This window comes from Falco naumanni, chromosome 3 (assembly GCF_017639655.2).
Source record: "Falco naumanni isolate bFalNau1 chromosome 3, bFalNau1.pat, whole genome shotgun sequence".
NCBI classification, from domain to species: domain Eukaryota; kingdom Metazoa; phylum Chordata; class Aves; order Falconiformes; family Falconidae; genus Falco; species Falco naumanni.
This window is the reverse complement of record NC_054056.1, coordinates 105,499,201-105,510,625: the sequence shown is the minus strand read 5'-3', so window position 1 is coordinate 105,510,625 and position 11,425 is coordinate 105,499,201. Positions and strand designations below refer to the sequence as shown.

The following is an 11,425-nucleotide window of genomic DNA, read 5'->3' as shown; positions in this document are numbered from 1 at the left end:
TTCATGCCACCTAAGCTGGGCACCTAGGATTGCCCACATAGGCAGTGGACAATTTAGTGCTCAACAGAGGATCATATTGCTCTTCATTGCCAGTGTTTAGTGAACATTTATAGGCATGATTCATTTTTGAAAGACACTGAGTGGACATCTGGCTAACTTCTGGGAAACAGTAGGCAAAGGTATATGTCTGGACAGGCACTGGAGTCTGTTCTTTAAATGCCCTGATGTATGCAGGAGTCAGAAGAGTGAGTGTTGTTTTGATGCTGTCAGTATTAGGCATAGTCTGAGCACATCTAATAAATCTGGTCTCTCTAAGGGAGTGTGTCAGAGCCTCTGAGCTGCAACAATTTAGATGCCTATTAGAGCAAACCTTTCTGCTCCTAAGCACTTGTAGGAGAAAAGGTTGAAACACCTCAGGAACTCAGAGCTCAAGAAGCTGAATAGATTTTTACTACCTCTGTTATCACACAGTCCTGAATACTGGACTGGGTCATCACTTTGGACCTAGAGGTTGTTTTCACAGATGGCCTAAAATCATTGCAATGCCTGCACCTACTCGGTGAGAAGTAGAGTGATTCAACAGACATAAGCAAGACACAGAGCAGGGAGCTGTTGACAGGTGCCAATGGGAAAGGAGAGTATAGGGACTTGGGCATAAAGGAGGTGACTGAACGTGGCCCTAGGCACCCAAATTCCACTGAAGACAGACATGGCCCAAATTCTCCAGCTAGCAGCGGTGGCATGTTTCTACACCCTGTGACTTGACCCCACGGGCACTGGGCACGACTGTTAATAGCAGTGGGGGAACTGGTGTTGGACTTGCAGTGACCCTGTCTGGAGGTTAAGCACTGATGTCTTCTGCCTGCCTGCCCATGTACTGGGTGGTTTTACTTGACAATGAACATAACCAGAAAGGAACCCCCGCAGTGCAGGGTGTGAGGCAATTAGCCGTATTGTTTCTCCTAAAATTGGATTTGCTTGTACAGGCCTTTTTCATTCCTTCAGAGCTCATGCTTGAGAATTAATATGGCAATTATCGATCCCTTTTGTATACTATGGAAAAGGAGGTTCTAATCCTCAGAAGTGGATTTGCTCTGATGACACATAAACAAAACCCTGGAGGAAGGAAGGTAAGGCATAAAGAGGTGTTGACAAGCTGTATACCACTTGGTTATGCAAACACAGATGTGGTAAAGAGCAAAGAGCAACAATTTTGCAAAAGTTGAAAGTGTGGGAACACTGGCGGTTGCTCTTTAATGATTATAACACAAAGGAGTGCTGGCAACTTCTCTCATTGACTTTACATTATCAAGCTGAGTCAGTGATGAGTAATAAGATATACTATTGGAAATCTCCTTTAATGTACCAGCTTCTTATTTGACGCTTTAATCCCTTCACTGACACACGTAAAGCTTCCTATGAAATGGTGTGGTGGTCCTAATACCACCAGAGAGCTTCTGTTTGCAGATACAGTGCATTGCTGTTTACAGATCAGGCCCCGTTGTGTGCTGCCTTGCTTGCTTACAAGCAAGCCGGGATTTGGAAAATGAAATGGGAATGGGGTAGAGACCTCATGGGTAAGCCTGTCAAAAGTGTGATTTATGTTGTTTTCCTTCCATGGGCACCCAGTTTGACACATCTGCCTTGCCCTCATCTTCTAAAAATTAAGTCCTTTGAAAGAGCATTTCCAAGCTGACATCCATAGTTGCATCTGGGTACTGTAGCTGTTCGGTCTCTGCTTTAGCACAGCTTGCCAGCTGGGCTCTGATGTCAGCAACTTGTGAAGCTTGGTCTGTAGTACAATGTTTGTGTTTCAGGGAGACAAAAAGAGTTTTGATGTTTTGATTTTTCCCCTCTAAGTTTGTGTGTTTGTGTGCTGGGTCCCCAGCACTTGTGTGGTGCACAGGCCTTGCTCTCATGCCAAAGAGCTTGTTTGTCAGGCAAAAGATAAAAAATTCCTGCAGCCACTCAGACACATTCCTCATCTATTGATTTCTGCCTCTGCGGTCAGGTCACAGGCTGGCATTTGTTGCAGACCCCATCAGATTTGCACAACCTATTTTTATGGCTCTTGACCTCACATGCCCCAAAGTGCTGATGAGCTAAATACAAGTCCTGAACACAAGAATACTGTTAGAAAATAACAGTGTATGCAAGTACACATAGCAGAACTAACACAGGGAAAGGGTCTGAGGGAACACTTGCTGTCCTTTTATGACCTATCCAACAGAAAGTGTAGATAAAAGCCTTTGCTGTAGAATTTCCTTCCATTCTGGGATGATGAAACTAGTTAGTTTAGAGAAGCTTGAGTGCACATCTACCTCTTCAGAAATTTAGGAAAGGATTTTTCTTTCCTCTTCTTCTGCAGATATTCCCAAGTTCCAGCTCAATTCAAGCCAGAGCATGCAACTAGCACGTTCCTTGAGGTATGCTCACAACTACAGTCTGTCAGCAAGTGAAAAGCATTCCATTGCTCCATCACCTAGGCAGAGATCTGACCACAAATAGGGAGGCTTCCATGCAGTTTGCTCTCCAGCTTTTTTTTTTCTTTGGATTTGGCTTTGGCTTGAAGTTCATCTTCTCTGCTTTGCCCTGTAGTACGCAGAGACATCTAGTGGCTGAGCAATCCTGAACACAGGAGTATTGGATCATGAATTGCCAAAGAGAGTAGGGATACCTCATCTGGTGAGGAATTTAGCATGTCCTGAGAGTTGGGCTGCCCTCTGTGGGCATCTTCTGGGAAGCAGATTGTCACTTCTGTGGACCAGGTCCTACACTGGTAATGCTGAAGAAAGTGTGATACCATTTTCTTAAATTCAGACCAGTAAATCTGAGTGTTTCTTTCTTAGTCAGCCAGGCCTCTGAGCACGGTCCATCAAACATACAGTTTGGAGACCAAGCATACCACTTTACAAAAGCAGGAGATGTTTTTTGGTAGCACATCCAGTGCCTTGGGTTTCATTCTTTTATTTCTCACAGGGTGTGTCTTACACAAAGGATTAACCTAAGAGTGGATTTAAATATACTCGATCCCATGGGCTGCTCCTTTCCCTGCTGCTTAGCTGGATGCTAGCCCTGCTGCTGCCCAGGCTCAGACCCCTCACTGTGGTACCCGAGAAGACCCAAAGAGAAGGTATCTCCTGGTGCACTGCTGCCCACTCTGCTCAGTCCTGCTGGGCTCTTCCTCTTGGCTCTTGCTCTACTGCACTCTAGACCTTGGCTTAAGTCCATACCTGAGTGTATACTCAACAGAGGAACCAGAACTTGAGATCAGACTCAAATCTATGCTATGCTGCCTGTGTAGGTGCATGCACAGAGGGCAAATGAAGTTGACACTTCTCACAAGTCCCTGTCTGAAATTGTTCCAGTCAGCACAGGGCAGAAATCAGAGAATGATGGATGTTCTGAGTCCATCAGTCTTGTATTGGAGTTGTTTCTGTAAAAGCTGTAGGGGAAAGCCCGGTGGTAGGGTGTCCTTCCTGCTCATTGCTTTCACACATTGCAGGAGTATTTCTCAGTTCCTAATAAAATTCTTCACATGATTGATCGTAAAGAGCTGTGAGACTCCGTGACTAACCACAGGGTAGTTGAGCCAACAAAGATTTAATGGCAAGACTCTGATGGCTTTTCTCACGAAGATCCAGGTAAAGGGTTTTTTGTCAGGCTATGGGTCTACGTAGTGCATATTTTTGAGATGGAACAGCTCAGCTGAAAAATGTTAACTTCTGGAATTTCTTCATGAGACCCTCACAAAAGCTTTACCAGCATCTGTTTGCCCCCTATTAGGGGTGGTTCTTAAGGTTTTACCCATAACATTCTTCAATAACAGATGCCTGACATCTCCTGAGATTTTTTGAATAGGAACTTCCATCTGGCGCTGCATCCTCAGAAGCTGTGACTTGGCTTCTTTGTCTGCAGGGTGGTTAATCCTAATGAGGCAAGCACAGCAATTTGCTGAGCAGAGATATATGCTTATCAGATCCTATTACTGAGCTGATTCTCTTTTATAATTATTTATTCTGACTTCAGTAGATGAAGCAATGTGAAAACACTTAAACCCAGAGCTTTCATCAAGAAGACACAATCTCACACTCCTGTGAACAACTGAAAGCTGCCTATATGGAAATGGCTAACTATACTGGTATAGTTGCCCCAGTATACCCTGCCAGTTAAACTTCCCATGCCCTTCTTATCTCGCGATAAATGTCCTCATTTAAATTATGTTCTGATGAGCTCCATAGGAAAGAAGTATTTTTATATTGGGACAGCAGTGACCATAGAGGGAGAATTTTATTGGCGTAGCTAAGCTAGTATAATTATACCGGCATAATGATGCTGGTAATTTTCCCTGTGTATACAAGCTATGAGTCTCAAATTGTGCTTCACTGGCAGAAGAGGCTCCTTTGTTGGAGAGTTTCTTTAGATCTGAATCAGGTCGTTAATAAGTGCTTCAGCACTCAAGTCAATGCCTCAAACTTTATAATGAGTTTTACTCTTTGCCTCCCAGAGAATCCCAAACTGTTTTATGCTTGTACCAGACTCTACACAAAAACTCACCCTCTGCTGATGGAAAGCCAGCTCAGGGGAGAATTACAGCAGTTACTTCACATCAGCATCATCAGCGGTTACATGGTCTTGAGGAGAGGGAGCTCTTTACTGGGAATCAGCAGACATCAGGGAGTGCTAGCAGACAGCTGTATGTATGGGTTTGTCTCTTTTCTTTTCTATTTCCTCTCCCACTTTATATTTTCATAGCCTGTTTTGTTCCCTGCTAATGAGATTTCTGTTGAAATGGGGGCTACCATGTGTGCTCGTAATACATATGAAAACAATAGCTGTGCATGACAGTTTATGGGAAGAGATGAAGGCTCATAAAATAACCATGTGAAATGTCAGTAATTTGAACAGGAATATCTTCAATGACATTGACTCATCAGAACCATGATATGCCGTCTCATATGAAAGGCAGCCATGTCAAGTGGATGAGGCTGTTAACACAGTCACAGCCTTTGCTAAATATAGTCATATACACTTATCAATTGAACTGGAAGTATGTGCACAGCAAAATAAATAGTTTAAGTGATGATTAGACAAAAGAAAGCTAAATAAACATGGTAATTACATTTTCTATAAATAGCAATACAAAGTCACCAATCAGTGGGTTTTCTTTATTAGTAATTGTTACAGAACAAAATTAATTGCTGCTTATAATAGGTTTTAAAGAATCACAGAGAAACTGATTGGAGTTCATTGGAACCAGCCTTCCCCTCATACAGGACTACTGCCAACACCTGCTGTCAGCTGTGGCTTTGTCTAGTCAAGTTCTGAAAATTCCCAAGGATGGTGATTTTCATCTCTGGGTACCTGCTCTACCACTACCCTATTAGAAAAGCTTTTCCTTATGTCCGATCTGAACCTCCCTAGCTGCATCTTGTGAACTTTGCCCATCATTATACCATCTGCCACTACTGAGAAGAGTTTGGCTACATTATTTTTGTTACCTTTTTGTTACCTTTCAACTTGTATGTATGACTATTCACTCCATAGCCTCCTCTTCATAAGATAAAACAAGGCCAGTTCTCTGAATGTATTGTACTTGGTTATTCATCTCCTGGACCATTTTGATGGCTCTCTCCTGAATCAGCTACAGTTTCTGCATATTTCTCTTGAACTTGTGGGTGGGAGGCATCCATAGTGGGATACAGTATTCCAGGTGTGCAGAGAAGGATTATGATTCGATCTGCTGGACGCATTCCTCCTAGCGTTGTCCAGAATGTGTTTGCCTTATTTGCAGGGAATTTCCTGTTGGCTCATACTTAGTTTTGTGTCTACTTGTCCTTTTCACTAAGCTTCTTTCAGACAGCCAGCATACTGATGCTTGAGGTTGTCCGAGCCAAATGCAGGACGTGAAAATATTCTCTCTTGATATTCACAACATTTTTTGTTAGTCCTATCTTCAAGTTTATTAAGGACCATCCTCAGTGAGGCTCTGCCTTTTAGTGCACCAACCACTCCTAATTTCCTACATCATCAAAATAGCTGAGGATTCATTTTGCCTTACTATCCAGATCATTGATACGCTTTGTTACTGGCCAACAGCTGGTTGCCAAGACATTGGTTAGTAAGTAGCCTTTGAGACAGACAGTCCAGGCAGCTTTCATGACATCCATAAATCCTCAGCTTCCAGATGACAGCACTGTAGAGATGGATCGGAAGTCTTAGTGAAATCAAGTATACTTTATCTACTGCTCTCTTTTCATCAAAATAAGACTTTTCATCACTGGAGGCAATCAGGTCAGTCAAGCATGACCCGCCCTTCTAAGTCCACACTAAATGTTTGCAATTACCTTCTTGTCCTTGCACATGTGACTGGTATCAACAAAACCACACCTATTTTGCAGTATAAGGGAAAAGAGTACATCCACTACAAAGGTGAAATTCACTTTTGGCCAGTCTTCCCAGCCACTGCTTCTGACCCTACAGCCCAGGCCCAGAGCCCTCACTGTGGCATTTGAGAACAGCTGAGGAGAAGGTCTCTCCTGGTGTGCTGCTGCCCACTCTCATCAGTCCTGCTAGGCTCTTCCTCTTGGCTCTTGCTCTACTGCGCTCTAGACCTTGGCTTACATCCACATGGAGTGTACTCTTACACACAAACAGAGCAGGAGAAGAGTCAGAACTTGAGATTAGGCTCAGATCCATGCTATGGTGCCAGCGTGGGTGCACCCACAGAGGGCAAATGAAGCTGATATTTCTCACAAGTCCTTGCCAGATGTGCTCTCAGTTGGGATTGTCCAGCCTGAGCAAACAACTTTGGAGATTGTTTTATTTGTAATTTCTCTCTGCCCTAGACAGAGGTTTAGCAGTGCTTGGGGTTAGATCCCCAGCTGGGCAGGCCATGAGCCACAGGCAAGGTCTCTTGCCTTCCTCTACCATTAGGATCTTCCAGACAATAACTTTGCATTGTATGGACTGCACATTTCTTCTAAACTCAACAAAATCAAAGCATACGGAAGCAGAGCTCAGAATTTCTGTTTTGCATTTAGTGCTGCTGTTTTGGTGTTTTTTTTTACTGCTACTCCCATTCATTTCTTTGTTGCTAAAGTTTAATGAAAAATATTTAACTCAAAGTAAAAAATAACTTTGGGTTTAAACATTTCACTTGGATTTAACTTCTAGCATTTTGCTTTATGTAATCACTGCCATTAAACACTTATAACTCTATTTGAGATGTACAATAATAATAATAACAATAATAATAATAATAATAATAATAAAAAATCCCTTTTCAGTTCTAACTGGAATTTAATAAAATTGAAATGCTTTTGCAAACTTTTTCACTTACTAATGTGAGAATTAAGGATTTACTGAAAGCTCTAAGCTGTCATGTTGTACCAGCTCTGTGTGTTGCATCTGCCCTACAGGCCTTGTTCTAGCATGCGGCCCTAGTAGTATTTCAAGATGGGAAGAGGACGGTTTGAGTGTTCAGCAAGTGTAACCAAGCCTTGTCTACTTTCCTGGTACTACATGAACTCACACCTCCAGAGCAAGATGTCTTTTCAGTGCTGGGAACTCATTCAGGAGTAGAATGTAATATTTTCCATAAACTGCTCTCTACCAGTGGCTGTGCCCAGCTCTTGGTATACTCAAAGAGATGCTGGAGTAATTCAAACGCTACTAGTTACCATACCTGTTAATAAACCTTTGCACCAAGAGTTACTTTTGTTCAGATTGCTTCTTGCTTTGCCATTAAAATCGAGTGCTTGCTTCATGCAACTTAGCAAAAACTTATTGGTACATGGAGTTGTTCTTCCTCATGTGGAGGACTTTGCACTTCCCTTTGTTAAACTCCATGAGGTTCTTGTCAGCCCACTGCTCCAGTCTGCCAAGGTCCCTCTGGCACCATAGCCCTCAGGTGTATCAGCCACTCCTCTCAATATCCCTGCTTGCAGCCTGTAGTAACTGTACACACCTGTAAAAACTGATTGTGACAGATCTACATATTTGGAAGAAAAACTAGGAGATGAGGTAGTGATGTCCCCGTGATGCCCAGAATGTGAGCATGAACCTGTGAGTATCTAGGTGATATTGCAGACTCAGCTTGGGACTTAGGACTTGGGTTTTAACTTCAGCTTTGATGCTGATGGGTTGAAGGGTTTGGGTAACTAAGTCCCTCCATTGCCTACTCCCTTTCTGTCAGCTGTGTTCTCTAGTTAGAAAGTGACCTCATTGGAGCAGGGACTCTCTCTCAGTGTGTGTCATACAGGACTATTGGACTTGAATAGACATGGGTCTTGATTCTATAGATACTCCTGTGTTACACATCATAATAATATGCATCTGTGTGTCCTGAAATTTTTCCTTTTGCTTTTCCAAGAGCCTGTTAAGGAGCACAGAAGTATGTTAATGCCTGTGGCTAAGTAGACACCCTAATACTTTAAGTCTTACGGCCACACTGGCCTCACAACTCCTCATTCATAAATTCCAGCATTGTTTTCTCAAGGAATTCAAATCCAAAGGGCATCAAAACTTTGTGACTCTTCATGCTTCTTTGATGCCAGACTCAATACATGGGGCTGTTAAAAAAACGATCATCCAATCAAACTGTACTAAGTGACAACTTTGCCTTATTTTCCCAGTCTTCATTGAATGAGGAGAATGAATTACATCCTTTAAGCATTACCTAGCAGGGAGGCATAAAAAGTTTTAATTTAGGCAACAAATTGTCTTCCAAAGTTTTTGTTTTTACTTTTAATGCCATGATGAAGAAAGCCATTGCACATAGCTAAATGCCTTCCCCCCACCCCCCCACCCCACCCCGCTCTTCATTTGCCCTGTTAAATCTGGCTTTTTCTAACACTTTTTGTAATGCACAAGGCTAAATAGTCTGCTCAGCCTAACTCCCACATACAAATCCCACTTGGTCTAAAAGCTGCTAGGTGTGGGAGTACTTCAGTTAATCTATCTGCCATTATCTGGGCCAAGATTTTAGCGTCCATGCTTATTAATGAAATAAGACTATGTGAAGGGCATAGCAATTGATCTTCTCCAGGTTTAGGAACACTGTTAGAACATTATGAGCCATAATAATGAAAGCACAGTTCCATTACCAGACCTGACTCTAAAGCTTCCCAATCAAGGACCTGTCAGTTCTTCCATAATATTTAACAGTAGTTTATGGTTTATGCATTGGATCTCTTCTAAGGCTATCTGGGGCTTGATCATGTTCTCATAAAAGCCAGTGTTGTGCCTTTCTTCCTCATGAGGGTTTTTCGTGTCATTTTACATGACTTGCAAAATCACATCTGTTCAAAGCTGGACAAAGGGCTGTCCAGCTTTTGCACTTTGCAGACCCATTGTGATGGTTATGGAAGCGGTCAGTGGCCGTGCTTTGGCTAATCTGTGGGCTGGTGCTGGGCAGCACTAAGGCACTACTCCAGTCACGGGCAGGAGACCAAGTATCCCACAGACCACCACTTGGACCAGCTAAGCTCTATTTTAAAACCATCCTGCCTAATTTTTCTATTGAAATGTTTTTAAGGGAAGCATTTTTAATTCAGATAAAATCATTTGAAGCTATAAAGAAAGTGAATTTTTTCTGGGCAGTAAATGAAAATTCTCTGAATTTGGCCTTTTATTAATCATTTGTCACCATCTACTCCTTCTGTAACCATGATCAAAAAGAGAAGGAAAGGGGTGTGTATGTGTGTGCGTGCACGAAGCTTCAGAAACCTCTGTTTATGGGTATATGTGGGTATACGGCTATACCCACACACTTTTACAATGTATGAGATAGAGCATGTGCACATACACACATGTGTGTGTAAATTTTTGTCATGTATTAAATGAGAGGAAAGAAAAATATGCCTCTGGTGAAGGTGCTGCATGTGTTTATCAAACAGTGAAAATTTTGTAATCCTGAGGTTTAAATGTTTGTTTCAAGTAACGACAAAACAACCTCTTTCGAGAGTCACAGATTGCATTTGCGGTTTCTTTCTCCCTGTATATCTAAACTGACCTCTCTTCTGTTGATGTTTTCAGGCAACTACTGAAAAAGATTAAACTGGCTATTATTGTCAGTTCAGTGTAGCTGCACAGAATTTCTCTAGTCAGCTTAGCAGAAAGCGTTGACTGTGAATTTGCTTTGCAGTGGTAAAAGTTGGCTTGATACTTCTGTCGAGGATGGTGACCTGCCAGATGCATTGTGCTGAAGGAAAAAGTGTCCTTTACCTTTTCAACACTTGTGATGGAGCAAGAGATAGGCAAAAATAATGAGTTAATGTTTGTCCAGTGTCGTATCTGCACAGAGAAGCCAGGCAAAAGGGGTCTGGCGCTCCTAGGAAAAAATTGTCAGCCAAGAAAAGGAGGTTTCAAGTCCAGAGCTGAACAAAATGTTCTCAACGTAACAGCTGACTCTTTAAAAAAAAAAAAAAAAGTCACAGAAGCCTATTGATTTTGATAAAAGCAAAATGAGAAACAAGTGAAAAGAGTACTTTCTACTTTTTCATTGGACTTCAGCACCTCCAAAACAGTTTCCTTCAATGTTACTGTTAACCTTAGAATTTTTAAGTTAATTATGTTTACACATTTCTCTTAAAATAAACATATAACTGCACATATTATATATTATATATATTATATAAAACCATATATTACATTTAAAATATATATATATAAGCATTACAGGTGTTATAAATGAAAAGTTTTTATTTCTTCAATGTGTTTTGGTGGTATTTTCAAGAAACTATTGCAGGCTGGAAAGAAATTTTTTTAAAAAAAATTTATTTTGCAGGGCTTGAAACTGTGTCTCCTTTATACTAAGAGCATAGTATTAATTTTGAAATGCCGGGATTTCCTGTGAATGGAGATCCGATTTTTCTTATCAGTTCTACTGAAGATACATTGGACTACTGGCTTCTTGGAGCTAAATTAGCCCTTTGTACTGAGCCTAAATAGTCTTTGTCTGACATTTCCTTGTAGAGAGGCAAGTTCTGAACTTTTGCATCTGTCTTCAAGGATATCCTCTCCAATATATCCCTTCATTACAAATTTGTTCATGTGTTAATATCAATACCTGGAAATCAGTATGATTTGTGTGACTGAGTACAGAATTCAGCTTAGGCACCACACACACGTAATTGGAGGTACAGGTATGTCTGGTCCATGTGTGTCACAGGAATCAGTTCAAGCTCCCTGGGACTGGAGTAAAACATATTTTCTACAAGGAAGGTTCAGCAGTTGTGATATCTTTTGTTCATGAACCACCACCTCTTTATACCACAGGAGTCCAGACAAGAGACACAGAATAAGGCAGAGCTGAAGCCAGGTGGGCCACCTGACTTCTAGTGGCTTTCATGGCCATGCCCCATAGCCTGTACCCCTCCCATGCCCAGAGGTGTCCCTGCCACATGTCAGGTAGCAGCTGCTA

The 11,425-nt window shown here is 41.8% G+C and overlaps 1 long non-coding RNA gene across 1 annotated transcript; it reads right to left on the bottom strand.

Annotated features, from left to right (window-relative positions):
- Positions 1-1,351: 1,351 nt before the first annotated feature.
- On the bottom strand, positions 1,352-5,531 carry LOC121085840. The gene is made up of 3 exons (XR_005827208.1): positions 5,513-5,531; positions 4,558-4,771; positions 1,352-3,929 (listed from the first exon to the last, which is right to left on the bottom strand). It is a non-coding gene; the product is annotated as an uncharacterized LOC121085840 (long non-coding RNA).
- Positions 5,532-11,425: the final 5,894 nt, after the last annotated feature.